The sequence below is a fragment of the Lissotriton vulgaris genome, chromosome 4_1, assembly GCF_964263255.1.
Source record: "Lissotriton vulgaris chromosome 4_1, aLisVul1.2, whole genome shotgun sequence".
Classification (NCBI taxonomy): domain Eukaryota; kingdom Metazoa; phylum Chordata; class Amphibia; order Caudata; family Salamandridae; genus Lissotriton; species Lissotriton vulgaris.
The window spans coordinates 54,093,599-54,115,594 of NC_141691.1; the positions used below are offsets into that span (position 1 = coordinate 54,093,599).

The 21,996-nt window shown below is 47.3% G+C and overlaps 1 protein-coding gene across 1 annotated transcript in view; it reads left to right on the plus strand.

Moving 5' to 3' along the window:
• The window catches only part of LOC147718350 (uncharacterized), a 395,588-nt gene that overhangs the window by 252,061 nt on the left and 121,531 nt on the right, over positions 1-21,996 (plus strand). The window lies entirely within an intron of this gene.

Genomic DNA, 21,996 nt, shown 5'->3' on the forward strand with positions numbered 1-21,996 from the left:
GTATATGGTACCCAGGGCATGTAAACTAGAGAGCCCCTCCAGGGATTGCAGGACTGCTCGTGCCACCCTGGACTTGACCCAAGTAAAACAGATCTCCCAGTCTACCATTGTAGACTGGAAAAGCAGATTTAAACTGCCAGCCTGACTTTGCCTTTTAAAGCAATAGCATAGTCAAGCCTCCTTCTGCAATGTGTGCAGTTTACCCCTAGAGCTGTCCTACAGAGCCCTACGCAGGTTTCAGCATTTTTCATGAGCACAGCAAGTAGTTTACATGCTCTGGCAGTTAAAACACTGAACTGTTTTTACTTTGGAAAGACTTGGTCACCCCATTGGGGAGTATGAAGGTACACATTGACGACTCAGCTGTGATACTCCAAGATATCAAACCACTTGTTACATGAAGCCTAACTTGATTTGAAGTAAAAACTAATGTTACCTGTGCCTTGTGCCACTTTTTAAAGTTGTCACTTCGTTGCCTTGAACTCTCCTGTGCTTAGACAGCTTTCTGCTCTCGGGTAGACATGCCAGCTACTCTCAGGAAGGGAAACTATAGAAGCCTATGGGGGAGAGAGGTGTTACCTCTCTGGGAGGAAGCCACAGGGGTGGTGGGAGGAAGCCACATGGGTGTTAACCCAAATCGTGAGCTTCGAAGGTGAAGCTACCTTTGAAGAGCAAAGGGGTAACACTTAGGGTAGGGGCTGCAAAATTGTTGAGGTAGACAATCTGGCACTCCACGGCTCAGGTGGCTGACCTACTGTTCACAGATCAGGGCCACAACAGCTGAAGTCTGCTGGAGTGAATTGGTAGCCCGACTTTCGAAGCTGCTTCTCCTCGTCTCTGTGCAGCACCAGGGATGAGGATTCGACCAGATGAACTCTCTCTCTCTGAACCCAGGAGTTGTTTGAGTGCAGCTTAGTCACCAAGGAGGCGACTTTACAACCAATGAAGGATTCTGATGTGAACGCGATGCCAGGTGGCTGGTAGCCCATTAGCGATTGGACTTCTGCCAGGATGTTGAGGAGTTCAAGGGTTGTCTTCCCCTGTGTCCAGGGCTGCCTCACCTAGCCCGTAAACCGAGGAGTAGCCACTGGAAGACCTAATTTGACCTCATCGCATTTAAAGCATCCTCTAGTATCTTCGGCACCCTGTATCCCTTGCATCAGAACCACTCCATAGAAACCTACAGCAAAGGGGGGGACCTTTTCTGTGGACCATGCTGGTCCCACTGACTGGCTCCCTGCCTGGATTGGTCACCTAAAGTAACTCTAACTGCATTGACACTTGCCCAAAGTTATCCTTGAAAAAGTTTCTACGTGTCAAATTTGTTGAATTTCCCAGTGTTTGTTCGCAGTGAGTGAAAACGTGCATATTTACTATTCCTTGTAAATTCAATATCTCGGGAACCCTCCTTTTTTGTTGTGGTGTCTAAATATATATCCAAATGGGCAATTTTTGTAATTAGTATCAGAATCGTGAGTGTCTCAAGCTTATCTTCAATTGCGTTGATTCCGTTTTGAATGCTTTACACTTCCTTTGTGTAAATCTTGCTGCCAGAGCTACCCGGGACTGGCCTACAGGGTTTACCAAACGAAACCTACGGTCCTAAAGGGGTTGGCAAGTGTATTACACAGGGAGGTCTCATAACCACACCATATAATACATCCCATTTCCTCACAATATGCAATGAGGAACACGAACATACAGAGGAGGAAGGGCAAGAAGAGCCAAAGATTTGAATTGAGCATGGGCGGGGAGGTTGGAGAACCACCTCAACTGAGTTGTAGAACAAAGGCAGCACCAGGTGGTGGTGCATCACATTCGATCAATGGATGCTGTTCATACCCATTATCACTACTGTCTGTAATACAATTCTGGCATCCGGATCCTACCCTGATTCACTGAAAAATACATTAATCAATCCTCTGCTTAAAAAGCCTGGGTTAGATAAAGGTGAACTAAAAAATTACCGTCCTATTGCAAGTCTCCCTTTTCTAGCAAAGGTTATAGAAAAGGCTATGAACCAGCAGCTATCAGCTTATATAGAAAACAACAATCTGCTGGATGATACGCAGTTCGGTTTCCGCAAACACCACGGCACAGAAACCGCTCTCATCAAAGCAGCTGATGACATAAGTCATCCGTGATCAAGGAGGAACTGCCTTATTAGTTCTCCTAGACTTGTCAGCTGCTTTCGACACGGTTGACCTTAAGATCTTGGTCGACCGTGTCGAGAGGATGGGCATTCAGCTCACTGCCAGGGATTTACTTGCCTCCTTCCTGGCCAACAGAACCCAGGCGGTTACACTGGGCCCCTTTCAGTCGGCTGACCTGTCGCTACCGTGTGGGGTACCCCAATGCTCATCCCCAAGTCCGACACTATTTAATATATACGTGTCGGACCTCGCTAGTGTCATCAAAGCCCACGGGATGAGCCTAACCTCATACGCCGACGACACTCAGTTGGTGCTGGCTATAAAGGGTGATGGACAGAGGATGGCAGAGAGATTCCAAGGTGGGATGATTGCTATCGGCGAGTGGATGGCAAGGAATTGCCTGAAGCTTAACTCCGATAAAACGGAGGTGGTTATCTTCGGCAATCTCTCCCCAGTCTGGTCGGCAACCTGGTGGCCTTCAGCCCTGGGCACTCCTCCCCGCCCCACGGTCAAAGTCAGAAACCTAGGTGTTACCTTCGACGACCAGCTCAACTTCATGGCCCATGCGAACAAGGTGGCAGCCAACGCCCATTTCAAGCTAAGAATGGTAAGAAAAATTACACATTACTTACCTGACTCAGCAGCAAAAACATTAGTCACCTCTCTAGTGCTTTCTTCACTAGACTGCTGCAACGGTCTGCTGCTCAATGCCCAGAACAGTCATCAAAAAATTACAGACCGTGCAGAATGCTGCCGCCCGCGTACTGTCAAAAAAACCTAGATTTGCACCCATCTCGGATACGCTCAAAAACTACCATTGGCTGTCCATCCACAACAGGGTCAAATTTAAATCCCTGTGCACAGTCTTCAAATCATTACAGGATCAAGGACCTCGATTCCTTAAAAAGCAACTGATTCCTTATAACCCTCCGAGAACGCTCAGATCTACATCTCTTAACCAACTAGTGGTTCAACGCAGCCGAACAGCTTCCTGGGGCGATCGCCGCTTCTCAATCGCGGCCCCTAGACTCTGGAACACCCTACCTAACCATATAAAAACTAGCCCCACACTCTTTCAGTTCAGAAAAAAACTGAAGACATGGCTATTTAATCAGTAAATCACATTTCTGCACTTCTTGATCAGGGTGAGACTTCAATGCAATTTCAGCGCCGAGACGCCCAAGGGTAATTGTACGCGCTCTACAAATGGCATTAATGAATAAATAAATACTTGATTGTGGAGCAGAGTTACTCCCTCCCATTTTGGTCACACCCTTGGATATGCCTTCTGCACAGCAACACCTCCTGGAGGAGTGTTTGTCCATACTCTGTAAAGAAGTTCATGCTCTCTTGGTCAAGGGAGCCATTGGGACTGTACCTGCATCAGAGATCAGGACTGGCTGTTACTTCCGCTACTTTCTGATGCTGAAGAAGGATGGAGGTCTTTGCCCGTCCTAGTTATTCACCCTCTGAACTTCTCCCTTTTGAAAGACCCGTTCGGTATGCTCACCCTGGCTCAAGTTCCATCTGTCTTAGATCTAGGAACTGGATGATGGTGTTGGCCTTGCAGAACTCTTACCTCCACATTCCCTTCCTGCTGTCACACAGGCATACTCCGTTTCAGGCAAGCCAAGACTGCTTTCAGTTCTTGGTGCTCCCCTTTAGCCTTCCCAGTGCACAATAGGTGCCCACAAAGGTAAAACGTGGTGGTCGCAGCCCATCTGTGGAGATTGGGAATGCCAGTCTTCCCATATCTCGAGGACTGGTTGCTGAAGGTGGGCTTGATTCAAGCAATCTTGAATCACTTCCAGACAGCGGCTGCCTTGTTGACCTTACTTGGCTTCTCCATCAGTGTTCTTAAGTCTCCTTCACAATGGCCCCTTGTCATTGGAGCTATTCTAGATGCAGTGCTCTTCTGAGCCTTCCCTCAACGAGCCCAGGACATCCGGGCTATGATCCGGTTGTTTCAACCTGCAACCTGGGTCTCGATGAGAGCAGCTCTGAGGGCTCTTGTTCTCCTGAATCTGGCTTTTGAACCGCTCAGGTGGCACATGCAGGCTCTGCAGTGGGACCTAACTTCTCAATGGCGTCTTCAGCAACGGAATGTTTCGATTCCTCCGAGGTGTTGTATGGGACTGCAAAATACCTGCATTTGTGGCTGTGCAGCAGAAATTGGTAATTGTACTGTCGGCAGACCAGTCTCCCCATCCCACCCGGAACAGTCATCCCAGATACTCCATTGCTGGGTTGGAGAGGTCCTCTGAGAGGTGGTGATCAGAAGACTCTGGTCTCTGGCGAAGACTCTCCTCTACATTGGCATTGTAGATGTTCCTACCCCCCATCAACTTGGACAGTTGCAAGTTCTCACATAGCACCAGGTAATAATGCACAAACTGGATGGAGTGAGGTTGTGGATCTTGTGCCAATGGATTGTACGTTTTTTTCGAGTGGCAGAACTGTGTATTGTACTAATTGCTCAACATCTGGCAGGATCAGTAAATTCTAGAGTTGAAAAACTGTCTACATTGCCTAGTGGATCACAAAAGGCGTCTACATTCTGATGTGGCACAGGGCATCTTCCAACAAGCACCCTGAATCTAACCACCACTGCAGAGAATACGCAGTGTCCAAGATTCCGCACGTCTGAGTTACCAAGTCCTGAGATACTTTTTACCTGAAAAAGTGGATCAGTGGCTCGTACATCTTTCTTCCCATCCACCTGCTGCCAGTGTTGAAGATCAGGAAAGACTGGGCCAAAGTCATCCTAGTAGCTCCGGACCAGGGGAACAAAGTGTGGTACTCTGAACTTTTGGCCATGAACATGTCCTTTGCTCCAGCTGCCCCTAAGGGAGGGGATTCTTGTTACTGCAGCAGGACTTGGTCCGGCACACCAGCCTGCTCAACCTATAGTTAAATGTGTGGAGATTTAATAGCAACAGTCGGTGACTGACTTTCTCACTTCTCACGAGGTAGCCAGGCACGCCCCTACACCAAAATAATCTATGCAGTTTACTGCTTGGCGTTCCTTCCGTGTCATTCAGCCTTTAAAGGCACAGTTAGCTGATATATTATTCTGTCTTTTGGCCCAGTAAGGCCTTACTGTGGTAACAGTTAAAGGTAACCTTTCACCCTTTCTACGTTAGCTTGGTCAACCATCGCTCTTCACTTCACCCGATGAGATGCACTCTTGAAATGGCTGACACACAATCCCACCAACACAGTTTGTGATGCCTCTGCGATCTTAATTTGTCACATTCCTCATGTGCCCCATTTTAGTGATGCACAGCTGCTTTTGTACACCGGTTTACTATTAAAAAAAGTGTTCCCTATCAGTCCCTTTTGCTTGACGAGTGAGCGAACTCCAGGTCTCGTCGGTTCAGCAGCCACACACCACCTTCTTTCTGGTCACACTGGTCCTCTAGACCATGTCTGCAATGCTCCAAAGGGTAGTCCTGCTCTTCCACATAGGTCAATCCATCAATTTTCGGCCTTTTTACGCTCTACCTCATCCTACTAATGAGGAGCAGCTTCACTGCTTTAGTCCTAAGACCGCCCTTAGCTTTTATATCAATCAGACCACAGACCATCATTTGCATGTGATCAACTTTCCTCTTTTCTGGAGCAGAGGCAGAGAATAATTTCCAGATGGATCGTCTTGTGCCTAAACGCGCCATGGGCTGGCCAAGAAGCACCACCCAAACGGTGTGCCTGCTCTCGCTACCAGAGCAAAGGCTGCTGCAATGGTGCTGGCACATGGTGTGCTTGGCCTGGACATTTGCTAGGCTGCTTCAGGGGCGTCAGTTCATACATTCATGAAGTATTACAGCTTGGAGAACTTGGTATGGCAGGAGGGGCTTTTTGCCCGATCTGTCCTGCAGGGTTTCCTGGTCTGAGCAGTCACCTGAGCAGGGACTGCTTTGGTATCTATTCACGCGATGATGAATCTGCATCTTGTTCCGATAGACTTCTAACTGCAGATTCCTCACCCTTTGAATTTCCGTAGGTGTTAGACTAGATCTGAAATCTTTTCAGCAGTACTTCTGCGCACTTGTAGGTGGTTCCGTGCGGCTTCGCATGACCGTGTGCAGGAGTGGGGTCTATATAGGCTCTGCGTGTCTGTTCCAAAGCAGAACAGTGACGCCAGTTCCTTTTCACGCCACCAGACCTGTATCTGCAGCTACTTCTTGTCTCTTTAAGACCCGTACCTCAATCAGAAACCCTTTATTCAGTGTGCAAGGGACTTCACCTCCTAAAACTAAATATATTAAGTCCTTACAGGGCTTAAAACCAGTCGCAAACAAATATCTGGGATAGACACCCACCAAATTTGCCTGTGGTACCTGGGAACGAGCCACGAGACTAAGGCCTTCAGGGACTGCGTGGCGAGAGCCTGAAGGCCATACGAGACCGCAAGACTAAACTTATCGCCGAACACTGGAAGACTCTGCAGTGAGACTGGTCGAAATCAAGAGTTTGGTTCTCGTCCCATTCGAGATCCAGAAGTCGTAGTCATTCCAGCGGTAGTCTGTCTAGATCAGTGCTTCCCAACCTTCTTAGAATCGTGCCCAATTTTTTTTTTAAAAAACAAACCTTCGTGACCCATCTAGTTCTAATGAACCTGAGGCTAGCATTGTTTTTTTTTGTTTATTGTTTAATAATGTAACTAAAGCATTGTTTGGCAGTGCAGCACCATTTATAGACCGTACATTTTCTTTTCGAAATGGCAACTAAATTTGCACTGACCTAGTTTTACTGAATTATATTGCACACAAGTGATAACCTGGTTTTAGTGAATAGCTGTCATATGTGCATCACCATGTAAGTGTCTTGAAATTTAAATCTGTTAACCTCACACGTCTTCAGAATTACAACACAAATTTCATATATATCCTTTGTGCGTTCCTAGTTGCTGAAAGTGTACAATTCATTTACAATTTTAAATTTTATTACACAAATGATATCCTACAGCCTTTCCTTTTACACCCAAGCAAGATCGTCACAAAATTCACTTTACAAACTACTGACTTGGCAGTCTGAGAAAGAAAAGTAAACACTAATCCCCACGTTAAAAAAACAGAAGTAAGCACGACGACATCGCTGACATTTGACCTCTGTCTTTGAAGCTCAGCAAATGTGACCAGATATATTCGGAATTTAAAGGCATCTTTATTTATTGCTTGGACTTTTGCGACCCACCAAAAATTGGCTTATGACCCACCAATGGGTGGCGACTTAGTTTATGAAACACTGGTCCGGATCCAAATCCTCTTGTAAAGTAAAAAAAAAATGTAAGATGGGCTAGGACTTTTCCCACTGCTCACAATCTCGTCTCAATCTCGTTCCCAAAGTTTTCTGACTTTGAAGCAGATCCTGCAACTTGTTCTGGCTCAACTAGAGTTTCCGTGCCCATCTGCCACTCCCAGTCAGTTCCGTAAGGCCATGCTTCGACTCTTTGCACCCTTGCTGACATCCTCTGGCGCGCTTGTGAGCCCCACAGAGCTGAGAGGTTCTCCATGGATTACCCCTGGAAGGTTCCCCTAGTCGCCAACTGGATCCTTCGAGCCCATAACCTGGCCACCTCCGGATGCAGGTTTTTACTCCACCTCCGGCGTCACCATCCACGGCCGTTCCCGGTACCTTGACAAGATGCTGACTCCATAGATGCTGGATAGAGAGGTCCCAGTTGGCCTGTATGATGTAGAATCCCAGTGCTGGTTTCACCTTGACCAAGGTTGTGGCCGACCTTCATAGAGGCTCTACCTGATCTGATTCCAACAGTGAATGCACACCCTGCGTTCTCTCTGCCATGGATTCGGACAATGACTGTGATTAAATTGGCTAACCATATGACAACCTGCAGGAGACTCGTGGCCTTGATTACTCCCCTGAGTCAGGGCAGCAGACAAAGGCCTTGACCTACAGCTCGGTATTGTACGTCAAGACCAATGTTCTTATGAACGTTCTTCAGCTAGGGCAAATGTCTACTGAGCTCCTCTTAGTTTTTAACAAGGTTTTTACGGATACCTTTTTGGGTCCATGAGCCAAGTATTGCTCTGCCCAAATTGATCTACACCACAGCCCTGCCCTGCATTTCTATCTCCGTACCCTCACCTGAAAGCTTGGTGTTGCAGGCGTCTGCAGGAAAACTACCCCAAATACATTTCAGACTACTGAATCCCGTCCCAATAGTCCAAGTGGGTGGAGACATTCGGGACGTCTTCTCGTCCACCTGCTTGCCACTTTGGTCAGTGTGCTATTCACACTCTTTGGATTCATTGGCTGGAGACCTCCCAAGTGTCCCTGAAAATAATTATCTCACCACAGCGTCTTTCATTGTCCTTAAAATGACTGACTGACTGACTGAGAACAATCTCGCTGTTTTGCCGCAGAAAGTGCAAGCTCTTTTGGACAAAGGAGTTATCAAGAGTGCATGAGTCGGAGGTAGAATGCATTTGTTATGCTCTTTCTAGTGCCCAAGAAGGATGGAGGACTTCGTCCTATGTTAGACCTGCTCTCTCAGCACCTTCCTCTCCAGGGAGGTTCAGAGTGCTCACACTGGCCCAGGCCGTGCCTGACCTCTGCTTTGGAGACTGGATGTGGGGCTTGGACCTGTAGGATGCCTATTTCATATATCCGTCCTGCAGGCCCATCAGCACTACCTGCTGTTTGTGGTGGGGCAGGAGCATTTTAAGTTCTCTGTTCCCTCCTTTGGGTGTCCATGAAAGTGATGGCGGTGGTGGTACAATTTCAGAAGTCTTCCCATGTCTCGATGACCAGCTGTTGAAGGAGAGCTTGGCCTGAACAGTTGGCCGCCGCCTGTTGTCTTCGGGGTTCACAGTCAATGTGCCACGGTTGGACCCGACTCCTTCTCAGATGCTTCAGTTTATCTGAGCCATTCGGGACACAATTCAGTTTTGTATCTTTTTCTCTGGAAACGATCCCCGACATACAGGCTGATCCTGTTCTTTCAGCTTCGACCCTAGATTTCAGGGAGGTCGACTCATTCTGGGTTGGTGGCCTCCTGCATCCTGCTGGTGGACCATGCTAGATGGCATATGCAGGCTCTGCAGTGGGATCTGAAGTTTCAGTGGGCCCAACATCCAGAGAACCTCTACGACCACGTTTAGATTTTGGAGGAGACTGCAAAAGATCTGCAGTGGTGGTTACTGGACCACGATTGGGTCAGCGGCAGAGTCCTCCATATCCCATACAGACTGGACAGTGGTGACTACTTCATCACTTCTGGGTTAGGTTGGCCATCTGGGATAGGTGGCAATCGGAGGCCTTTGGGCTCGAAAGAGTTCCACTTCATTGCAACCTTTTGGAGCTGAGAGACACTAGATTAGCTTTGAAAACCTTCCTTCAGTCTGTCTAGGGTAGGCTGGTACAGATGCTCACGGACCACACCACTGCAATGTAGTACTGCAGTAGGCAGGGTGGGATCACGGACCCTGTGCTAGGAGGAGTCTCTGGAAATGGCTGGATCATCAAGTAATTTTTTTTTTTTTTGGGGGGTGAACCATCTGGTAGGATCATTGAATTCAGCCGTCTGCCCCTCGCAGGTCATGAGTGGCAGTTTCTCCTTAAATTGGAGCAAAGTCTCGTCTGCAAATGGGAAGAATCTTGGTTCGATTTGTTTGTCAAATTAAACGTGCAATGTCAACATTTTTTCCACATTGGAGTTTCCAACGAGTCTCGCTCAGACTAGTTCGGACTCAAGTGGATCTCTGGATTCATGTGTGCCTTTCCGCCGATGCTGCTCCTGCCCTGAGTTCCAATCGGGTTGACCCTCCTGGAGGCTCTGCTGTTGCTGGGCGGGGTTCTACACCCAGGCCTTCGCAATCACCACATTCATGCTGGTAGATTGAGAGGCAACCGCTTAACTCCTTCGACCTCCTGGTGGTAGTTGATGATCTCTTTGCAGCCAGGCATCCCTCATCCAATACTGTGTAGGTCTGTTATTGGGACACATTTGTGGCTTGGTATGAAACTTGCAGTATAATGAAAAATTGGTCACAATAGCAACATTTGTTCAAAACAAAAAACAGAAGGATAAGCATCCACAATACCAATGTAGCTTAGTCTGCAGTGAATGCAATTTTTTTCAAGACAGATATTCACTTTGTTTCGGCAACGCAGTTGTCCTTCATATGAAGTGAAGTAGTGTGGCTCACTGGTTAGAGGCGGCAGACCCGAGAGCAGAGGACGGGCCGGGACCAGGGTTCGATTCCCGGCGCGGCAGGTTTCTGGACCAGGGTCAGCGGACTCGATAATTCTCTCGCCTCGGTGCCCACTCTGATCAGCTATCACCCTCGGCAACTCTGGGCAGTAGCTTGCCTCATCTTCACTAACGGCCCCACCAGACCGCCGGGGATGCCTGGTCTCACCCTGGATATACCCATTAAGGGACCATCTCTCAGGGAAGCCAGGAAGGGTTTCGCAGCGGTCGAAGCGCCTTGGGACCCTACGGGTAAGTAGTGCGCTATATAAATGCCAATACATTTACATTTACATATAACAGCAGTTTAAATGTTTCAAGGTGCTCTAGTGTTGTGAAAGGAAAGGTTGGGGGGCTTGAGGTAACAGTAAGTGAAGGTAGTGGACAAGGAAAAGGTGATGTGACATATAAACCTCCTTTTCACATTGATTGTCGTGAGTGCAGGGCGTGTTCAGAAGGCGAACATTTTAGATGCTGGCTGAGCAGAGGTCTGCGTTTGGGCGAGCTACCAATATCCATGTTCGATGTAGGGGAAATGCTCCATTACCGGGCCCATTATTACATTTTATAGCGTCAATGTTGTATTCTCATCCCTCACATAGTCCTTTATCCTGTGGCATCCCCAGTCTTCCCAGTGCATGAAGCATGACCGGTCTAGGAAGAAACCCTTGTTACCAAAGAGCGGGGGGCAGTGGTGAGGGGTCAAACACGAGCTGTGAGATGGCTGGCCCCAATCATGCGGGGTCAAGTGTCTCATCTGGGATTCATAGAAGCGGTTTCTCGCTATTCTTTGAGGAGCCAGAGGATCTATTCCTCAGTGTTGTTTAGCCAGGTATAGTTCTACCACTGAATCTGAATCTATTTATTTTGTGCGGTTAGTCAAAACCATTACAAAAAACTACTTATTTAAAAGTAAAAGGAGCAGCATTTGGAAGTATTAAATATTTGTTCAAGAATTTGTTAAAATCTCCCTTTATTTTTGTTTATAAAATAAGACCATGGTTGTAAAAACTTTAGTGGGCGAAGCAAATCGAAGGTTCAATGATTCTAAATTGGCCAAGCATCCACGGCACTGGCCCACCCTTTTAGAGAACTCCGAAGGGTGCACTTAACTCGGCGTGTGGAGGGTTGCCCTTCAATAGTATGTGTGTATGATAAACACATTTCCCAAAGCTGGCCAACTGCATTACAATGTCCAAAGTGTAAAGTTTGACCTACCACTGTCTGTGATTTTAGTTGCGTCACCGTGTACTTCAGCTGTGATGCTGGCGAACAGAGGTGAGGGACTCCAGTCACCCACTCTGGGGTATCCAGTGTTATCAAAGTATCTGGTTCCCACTAGCCCACATGCAGTAGCGTCATACTTTGTAAGTAGCTGTATCCTCACAGCCCATATTGTAGTTGGACGGCCTCAAATGTGTGCAGAATCTTAACTAATCTCTTCCAGGCTGCAGTCCTCACAAGAGATTGACTAGTTACGCTATAGTCTAGTTTCTGCTTTGATTTGTCATAAGGCAATTAAGTTCTCTCTGATGCACTCCAACCAGCGCAGGGTCAATCTCACTTCCAAATATCCGATCCCCCTCCGTTGATCATAGGAAAAGGGGGTGACTACCACCTTCTCCGCATATTTATTATTTTTGGAACATTTCACCTGGCCAAAAAGGAAGACCTGCATCATGGACAACAATGGTAGTTCGGTCAAGACCCAAATACCTGAATCGCTTCACTCCTGAAAGCCCCCGCATTCAAGCATGTCCACCACATATGAATACAAGTCCCAAGGGTTGACCAGCATCTAAGACACTGCTCCTGCTTGGCCGGGTCCAGTCTGTGCAGCCAATGCGGATTGACATAATCCTGTTGTACACTTTTTTGTATTCCCCAGCTGTCGCACTGCTGCAATTATGCCCACCTAGTCTTTGCATCGTAGCATTCAAACTGTCAGTTTTCGCACCAAATCAGTAGGGTTCCAGCAATATTTAAATAACATCTTTGTAAGCCCTTCACATCATGATGAACAAAAGGGTGGATTTTTATAGCTATTGGACGTGCTCGTAAGACTGTGGTTACCTTTTTTGGACTCTGCATGGCCAGGTTTGTCTTCATGTAGGAATAGTTTTTTAGTTACTTTTCGAAATAACTAGTTTTCTCGTTTAAGAGCCAGTTAGCCTAAAAACAGTCCTTTCATGATTTTATTCTAGAAGTTAAATTGACCCTTCTGCATTCATATTTTTTGAATGCATTGTCCTCAGTTGAGTCTATGATTTTAATGGTTTAATACTCAACCAATAGTATTTATTTATACTTGGACACCAATGCTATTGAGGAAAGATGAAGAGGAGCCCTGGAGGCTAAATGAGCTCTTTATTGGCATTGGTGAGTGGACAGGTAGGAACTGGTTAGCACTTGACAATGTCAGTAGCAGCAAATACACAATTATCATTGACACTGCCTACAGCCTCTTTACCGGAGGGTGGTCTGATTGCCAGCCTTTGAAAGAAAAAAACATTGGTTTAACTTTGAACCTAATTTTGTCTATAGAATCCCAACTGCATATGGTGACCAGGGGATAATTACCACTAGACTTCTTCTAAGTAGCCAGCCTTAAACTAACAGAGTTGAAAGTCGAGGGTAGGCGATGGGAACATTCTTTACAGCGGCTGCACCAATGACTTAATAGGTAGGGTACAAAGAATACAAAACATGGTATCGAATTGTCTCCAAAACACCAAAAGAATGTCTGCCTGGGAACCAAGAAGTTGAAGTATTACTTCCTAGAGCTGTGTGGTCTCTAACCCCTTCCCCCGCCGCTTCGTGGAGAGTTCTTAGATGGGCATATATCGAGCGGAATGGAGCAATGTGATGATCAGCGAGTGTCCGTTGAGATCTTGGATAAAAGATTGAGAAATAGTAAAAATAAAAGTGGGGCGGCCGTGCAATTTTCTCCACGCAGTCCAGAGGATACCTCTATCTTCCCACACAGCAGTTGCGGTGATGCGTTTGTTCGGATGTGTTGGTTCTTTAATGCGATTCGTTGGTTCCTACTGAGATGCACAAATTCTGCTCCCATAACACGGTTGATGCACCAGTTCTGCTGCACGCATACTGGAGATGCGTCAATTTCACTGGAGCAAGCACCTGGGTCAACTTCCAATAGCACAGGAGGAGTTGATGAGAATGTGATATCCTTGAGTCTCAAGCAACTGGAGGCAACCCAACAACCCTTGGAAATCACTCTGGGTTCAAGGCGGAGTCCATCTCTACCTCAGCAGGGTCACAGCAGATGGGCAGCACAGCTGAAAAGCAGTTCTAGAGAAGCAGTCCAGCAGAGTGACAGTCCTTATAGCAGCACAGCAGTTCTTCTGACAGAGGTTCTTTACTGATTAAGAAGGGCCTGAATTGGTGGGGGTCAGAAGCCCAGATCTTATACCCAGTTGTGCCTTTGAAGTGGAGGTGACTTTAAAGAAGGGTTTTTGACATGCACAGAGTTCCTTTCTTTCCAACTCTGATCCATGTTCTCTACAGGGGAGGGTTAATCAACCCTTTGTGTAGGAACAGGAGACTGCCTATTCAGGGGTCAGTATCCGCTCCCCCCTGCTCAGGATGCAGGTGGGCACTCAGACACACCTACCTTTCCTTCGTGTGTGGCTGACTAGAGGGAATGCACGAAGTCAAGGTCTCACCCACTCCAGTCATGTATTAGACACCAGCAGCAGACACACTGGGCCCGATTCACAAAACTAACTTAAGACAAAATCCTAAACTTACTACCATTTTGGCATTCACAGAAGGCACTTACTAATTTTGCTATTCACAGAACACACTTACTCATTTCGGTATTCACGGAAGCTAGGAGTCGTAACTTTAGGACTCCTAAATGCTTTCTGTGAATACCGAAAGTCTTAAAATTAGGATTTTTCTCAGTTTAGTAGTCCTAAAGTTAGGAGTCCTAACTTTACTATTCCTAAACTGAAAACAATCCTAACTTTAAACATGAAATAAGGAATTCCCAGTGTTAACCTGTGAGATGAGTATGCCTCACAGTAGTGAAAAACGAATGTGGATGTTTTTCTCTACCAGGACATGCAAAACTTAAAAGTACATGTCCTACCGTTGACTTACACAGCACCCTGCCTTATGGGCTATGTAGGGCCTACCTAGAAGTGACTTGTGTAATTAAAGAGGAGTTTAAGGCTTGGCAAAGAAATTTTAAATGCCCAGTCGTAATTGCAGTAAAACAGTACACATTGGCAGGCCTAAGACTTGTTTAAATGGCTACTTGTGTTGGTGGCACAATCAGTGCTGCAGGCCAGTAGTAGCATTTAATTTACAGGTCCTGGGCACACTCAGTGCATTCTACTAGGGACTTGCAGATAAATTAAATATCCCAATTGTGGATATACCAAATGTAACCCTGTTTAGGGGAGAAGCCTGTGCACTTTGAGCACTTTACTACTGCTGACTACTGTTATAGTCCTTAGGCCAACCAAAAAATCAGCAAAAAGTGGTAAGCAGGCAAAGTTTGAAGGAAGACCATTCTAAGGCTGACCAGTCTAACACCTGTCAATCCTTATTTGCTGGTCCTCTGTGGTGTACGAGAGTGACTTACAGTTTGCAACAGAGAATACTGATGGGGTGCTCTGATCTTGCCTTATGGTGATTTACGTTCTTCTTTTGGAGAACAAGTTGCTGTGCATTAAGGTGGAACTTTTTAATTTCTACTACTGTTAGCTGAGGGCTTCCAAGGGTCTGCTTTATTCCCTCTACTTTTAAATATCTACATCAGACCCAAAAGAAAGGGTTGAGCTTTCACTCCAGTGTGCTCCGGTTCCTATCCAAATCAGTTTGCGGGTGGAAGAGCCAATAGATAAACTTGAACTGTGAGCCTAAACCAGATCGCTAACTGGTTGGAGTCAGTAACTTAACATCATTCTAGATTAGGAAGCCACCAAGTTTGCAAACAGGCTTCCACACCCCCCCAATGCTCTGTCTGCATCATCCTACTTTATTTGGTGCACCTTTACAATATTTAAAATACGTTGTGAATCTTGGTTGCATTCCAAATGTTAAGATTATCAAATTATGAGGAGGAGCCTAACCAGCAACCATGATGGCCGCCTGATCTCTTGGCTCCGCCGACCCTCTTGCTGTTCTCCCGTTTTCCACCACATCCTGGTATCTATCCTGCTATTGCGTGGAATCGACTGAAACGGGAAGAGACCCCGGATCTATTGGTGTGCTTTCTTGCTGGGTCCCGGCGGTGCGCCTATCGAAACATCTTCACCCCTGCCTCGCGCTGCGCGGCTCCGGCCGGGTCTTTGTTCTCGGACTGGGGCCGGCCTCACTCACTACAACAGCCGCCGTAGCCGGTGGACCACCCACGGCGGCTCAAGCCTCGTCCTGCTCCCTGTGGCGTGTTTTCTTTTTACAGGGTCTCGCACATCGCCGCTATGGGGAACACATTGTATCGTGTGTTTCACCCGGATACAACTCTACTGGATACTTTGTCTCCCTACAAGCCGGGCTGGGCGCCATCTTACAGGCTCGTCTCCCTTCCTGAAACAGCGGACCCTAGGCTGCTACCGAAGATACAGCTGTCCCCCCACGACACGCCAACACTTTGCGCCCATGCAGTGTGCCTCCTCTATGCCTCGAGACTGGTTGTGCCATTACTCTGATTTACACGGTACTCGGCTGGCCATGGATGGTAATGGTGGATGGCTTGACGGGCAGTGCTGCCCTTGTTCGCCCTGTATGCGGAGGACTGCTGAATCCTCTCATCCCGGTGCACCAGTGTTGCTCAGTGATGTGATGTGCGCCCTGGCTGCTCTGCGAGCCGCTCTATATTCTGCTGTTCATGTATTGGGGGACCGGCTGGCTCTGATTTCCCCTGTGGCACCATTGCTTGAACATGGACGCGCCCGGGAGCAGGACACTGTGTCTCATTTTGATACTGCCCTCTGTTCCGCCTCTCCGGCTATCGCTGACACACTGCAGCCGCGAGACCCAATTGCAGCCAAGATGCCGGCTGTGCTATCCTTGGGGCAGGCTACAGCTACGGGATGTGTGATGTGGCTAGAGCAGCGTAGCTGGACGCCAAGTCTGGTTCCCCTCCTGGGGTCCCTGGCTTATCTCGACACCTTATCCTGATGCGACTCCTATTGACTGGGCTCGCCAATCCCGGAGGAACTCTACTGTGCATTCTCCTTTATTATGCCACGGACTCCTGCATGGCTGTGTGTCGGATGGACCTTATGGATCGTCCCCCTGCTCGGATCTGGATATTTGGATTGCCTGCCTCCTTCAAGATGTCTACCGTGAGGCCGGACTCTGTCGCTGCCACATATCGCAGGGGGCAGGGTTGAGTGTGCCCCTCCATTATGTCGGGACTGCTTCACTTGTACTGCTGGGACACTGTGACTGCCGGGGGTACTGACTATGGGTATTGTATTGGTCGCGGGGTCTGGGTTCGGGCGGCCGGAATGAAACGATAATGTGCTTTGGGGATATTTGCTGGCCCTCCTCCGATCTTCTGTGAATTACGTTTTTTCTTTCTCTTCTCTCTTTCTCTTTCTGTTCTAAATTTCGGGTTTGGTTCGTGGGCGACAGGCACGCAGCTTGGGGGGGGGGGAGGGGGGGTAGGCCGTAGCCTCCGCATACGTGCAGGGTGGGGGATGGGGGGTAGGGATTTTGTTTTAGTTTCAGTTTCTATGGGCCTTATTTCTCTTGTCTTTTTCCTTTCTCTTTTTCTTTCCTCTCTTTGGGTTGTCAGGTGCTTCGGGGTAGTTTTACCTATTCTCTCCGCTGTCGATGTTGTCATTTTTGTGGATTTGGGTGTTCTGAGTCCGTGGGACGGGCGACGGCCAGCGCATACTGTTTTATTGTGCTATTATCCTGATGGTCACTATCCTTTGTTGCTTTTAATTTTATTTCTCGTTTTGCTCATGACTCGCTGGTTCGTTGCCTGCCATCGCTTTCGGTGGATTGAATGCACCTGATCCTTTTTTTCTACAAAACTTTTAAAATTAACCTCATTCCTCCTGTGCCCGGTGGTCCCGATTTGATCTAATCACGTTTTAGACAATTATCCTTTGTACATTCCCTGGGACTGCTGAGTTGAACTATCCGTACTTTATGTGCTATTGATTGCTCTCGAGGCCGGCCTGTATGGTTGTGGGCCCGTATTTGTACGCTTACTATGCACAATAAAGGTTTTCAAAAATTAAAAAAAAAAAAAAAAATTATCAAATTATGTGGGTTTAACATGATCCTTCTGGGCACAGTAATATGCTTGATATCACAAAGAATCCGATAGATAATAGTAAGAGTAGCGATTGACTCCGAGCTCCACTATGGGAACACACTACAAGGAGGACCTTCAGAAGCATAACTGGGCTTACTTCAGACAACACATCTTAGGATTCCCCTTAAATTTTGAACTTAGTAAAATGGGTCATCTTTCACATCTGAGAAAAATAAATTGGCCAATGATGACTCACAGTGAATGTTAAAATTCATATCCTTTTATTTCAATGCGACAAAGTTTTAGATCCATTTATTTGTCTCGATGAGGTGGGCCTTTCTACTGGATGCATAGAATATCCTGCTAAGACTTAGATTGGTATTCTCTAGAGAGCCTTCCTTTTTCGTCAACCACTGCACCTAATGGAAGTCACAAGTTGACCCAGTGTTTACAGTGCTGAAATGATGACTTTCGATCCATCCGACATGTGAGAAACAATCCCCAGTGTTTTTGCAAAGTAAAAAAAAAAATAAATAGACTGTTAAACCAATTCACTTGGTTGTGCTTGCAGTGTTGATTTTTCTTTGTTCCTAAATGCAGTTGTCAACAAAAACCATAATACTCGTTTATGGTTTTGTTATTAATCTAGGTTCTTTTTTAATTTATAAAGCTATCTCCAGCCAGGTATCCTAGCGCTAGACCTCTAATTAAACAGGAGCAACATACTGCTATTGAAAAAAGAATCTAGATCAGTAAACTGCTTGCCCCAGGAAGAGCCAGGTTTTTACGGCTTTCCTGAAGTGTAGTAGGTCAGCCGTCGCTCTAAAGGGGGGCAAGTAATTTATCTAAGGCTAGACCGATCTGACCATGACAGCTCGGCCATCCTGTCTTGATTTTCGAGCAAATTTTTCTCTGCATCCACCTGGGGATATTGCCTGCATCACACTTGAGCCCTGGTGGGATGGGAGTCCCAGGGCACAACCACCGCTACGCACCTCGCATCCTAGAGGCATTGAATATTCTACAGGGAACTACCTGTCCCGGCGTGCTTTGCTGTCAACACAGGTGCCGCCAATCAGGTTCAAGGCGTGAGCTCACCTTTGTGCATAAAGCACAGCCTCTCCGCCCGCGTTGCGGGACGGGCGCTGGCCTGGGCCAGGAGCGGGCTTGTCTTTGCCCGTCATTGACAGGAAGAGATGGGGGCAGGGCCACCCCTCTTTAACCCCTTCACTGCGGCGGCTACTCCGCCGCAGTGCTAAGGGGGCGGGGCGGAAGAACGGCGGGCGCATGCTGGTGACGGAACCGCTCCGTCACCAGTGTCGGTTGCGCTGTGCTTATGAGGGAGCGGATCCGTCATGGCCCCGCCCGCTCAATAGAACGCTCAGCGCAGGCGCGGAATTCGCGCCGCGCATGAGCGGCGAGCGGGCCATGAAGGAACCGCTCCGTCATCAGCACAGCGCCACCGCGCATTGCCTATTAAGGTTATAAAAACATTAACTATCTTTCTGGCGGACTCTGATGGATTGCAGGTCATTGTGGTTATTTTCTTATTGTCCCTTCTGTAGTTGCTAGGGGACACAAGCTTGTGGGCTATAGTTGTATCTTAAAGCTCTGCAGCGTCTTAGCTTCCGTGTGCTGAGGCCAACAAAACCGGTAGGACTTTCTGGAAACCCTCTAACTGTACTGGGAGCAGCTTGTGGAAACGGCGACAATTCAAACTGGTGATTTACCTGGAACAATCTGTTTGTTTTGTTTAAATCTGACATCTAGCTGACCGGTTACCTGTTAATCCGACTCTTGGGACTAACCTAGTTCTTATTTTTTTTTTTTTGTGTGTGTGTATTGTTGTTTGATTGTGTGTCTTAGGGTCGCCTGATTTTCCTGGATCTACGTCTGGGAAACCCTGACGTTTTCTTTCTTTTTGGACATGGGGGAAGTGTAGCTGTGTACCAAAAAAAACATCCTCCGGTGTTAATACCGGCCCCACTCCCCCAAACTTCAACTGACCGAATGCTTCAGAGAGCTATAGGGGTAGTCAACTGAAATCGAGCTTACAGAGAGGCAGTTATCCCTAACCCCAGATACTTTTCTTCAATCTTCTGAGCTGCCAATTTCTGAACGATCTAGCCCTGGACCTATTTCTGGCCCGCTAGAAACCTTGCCTGGACCAAGTGAGACTTTGCCATCACCCCTACAACCTTCTCCAGTCAAACCACAAACCAATAAAAGCAGAATGACTACTGCTTTACCTAAGGCTGTTGGGCTAAAAACGGGTAACTGGACAGGATCTACGAAAAGGACTAGTCCAGAAATTAGCCCTAGTGAGGGTGAACCTGTCAGACAGGGGGAGTGGCCGAACCCCCCTCCAACTCTTATCAAGATCCTGACTGCCCTTCATGGCTGAGGAACTTGATAGTGGAACTAGAGGCACAGATGACTGCCATTGTCAAGGAAGAACTAGCACTTCACCTTGGGAATAGTTAGTACCAGATGCCTGCTTTGGTCATTCCTGTGGTTAATATTTTAAAGGCTGTAGTGGAGAAGAAAGACTGGAGCACACAGATGGGTAGAGCAGGGCAACAACCTCCTAGTTAGCTGTGGCCCTTCCAGTGCTCCATCTTGTCCAGTTCTGAGTGCTGGCAATACTTGGGCTTGCAGCACCACACGAGGGAAACACTCACAATCCTTGTGAGGAACCCGGCATACACAAGGTCCAAGATCAGAGGGAATACTCATCCCAGGGGCCCCATCACGCAGAACGTGAGTTCCCAACATGCTCCTAACAATGTAGGCCTACATGGAAGCCGATGATAGACTGGGAAGCGCCTATTCATATAGGTACTGAACTCTGGCCCGGTCCTGTCGGCCATGCCAATAATGGATCTACCCCCAGCCTCAATCCCCTATATCAGTCTTAACTGGTGTCCGAGAAATTAAACCAGTTCAGAGAAACACAGCTTGAACTGAGGAACAAGAGTCTTTTTTTGGACCACAAGGCATGGACAGTTTTCCTGTGACAGGGAAGGTGAGATATTACTAGTTCGAAGAGCGGCATGGGTTGGTAAGAATTCCAAATCTATCAAAGGATACCTGTATAGGTATTAACTTCAGTAACCCCCAGACAGTCCAAATCTTGGCTGATCAGTTCTCCTGCTCTTATGCACCGCCTACAGGGATCCAACCACGCACTCTGGACTTTTTCTATTCCTGTAACTATCCACCACCTTGGACCCCTTGTACTATAGTCCAACACATTGGTTTCAACCCCATCAAACACTTGGCCAAACCTCTAGAATACAGTATCATGTTGCAGTAGCAAACCGATTTGGGGCCCTTGAAGAGGTGGATTGACTCACAACATCCGATCCCACACTTAGCCAGGGGTTAGGGGGGCCGACAGAGCGCCTAAATTGAAAATCATTGGGATACAGCCCCAAAGTATTGCTGATGTGACAGTAGATTTCCCATCGGAGTCCCTTCCTGAATCTCATCAGGGACCTCGAAGCTATGATGGTGCCACCTTAGATGTGGTGAAAAATCTAATCCCTCTTACCCCTAAATTTATAACCTCAAGCAGGTCCAGGAATAGATCCCTAGTGGGACCACTAGACCCCAGGTCCGAGGCAGTGACTACACAAACCCTGAACCCCTCTGGTCCCAAAGTACACGCTATCCCCTAAAACATAGGCCTCAAATTGAGGGTCTTAACGTGAAATGCCGCTGGTATTAAAAACAAACTTCAAAATCCTGATTGGACACAATTTGTACAAGATTATGACATGTGCATGTTTAAGGAGACCTGGGCTAGAGAGGATAACGTCATGAGGGGCTTTGCAACTTTTAATGTGCTAGCAACTATGGGGGGGGAGGTCAGAGGCAGACAATCGGGATGCCTAGGTAGGTGGGTTGCTACACATTTGGACTGTACTGTTGAATAGTTGAACACTTCAGCAGTTGAAATCCAGTGTACCCGCCTTTCTTTCTCTGCTAGAACTAAAATTGCATTTTTCAACATCTATTCACGACTGGTAACCTTTGCACAGGAATCACTGACCATAGATCTGCTTACCACATTTATTGAGCTAATTCCCCCAAATACTAGGATGGTGCTAGGAGATTTTAATTGTCAATTTGAGCCTCTAACCCTTCCTGCTGATTCTTTGCTCACTACAGAGGATTCCCTTTGGTTAATCCCTGAACCGCAAATTCCACCGTTAGAGGCCTGGACTCCTTTGGAACTCCATATTAGTGCAGTAATACGAACTCATGCACTGAGGGCCTGCAACGGTCTTACCAAGTCCGACCAACCAGGGAAGCCTTCCTTTAATAGACCGGGGCAATCATCCCTGTTGGTCTATATTCTAGTGGCAGCAAGCATA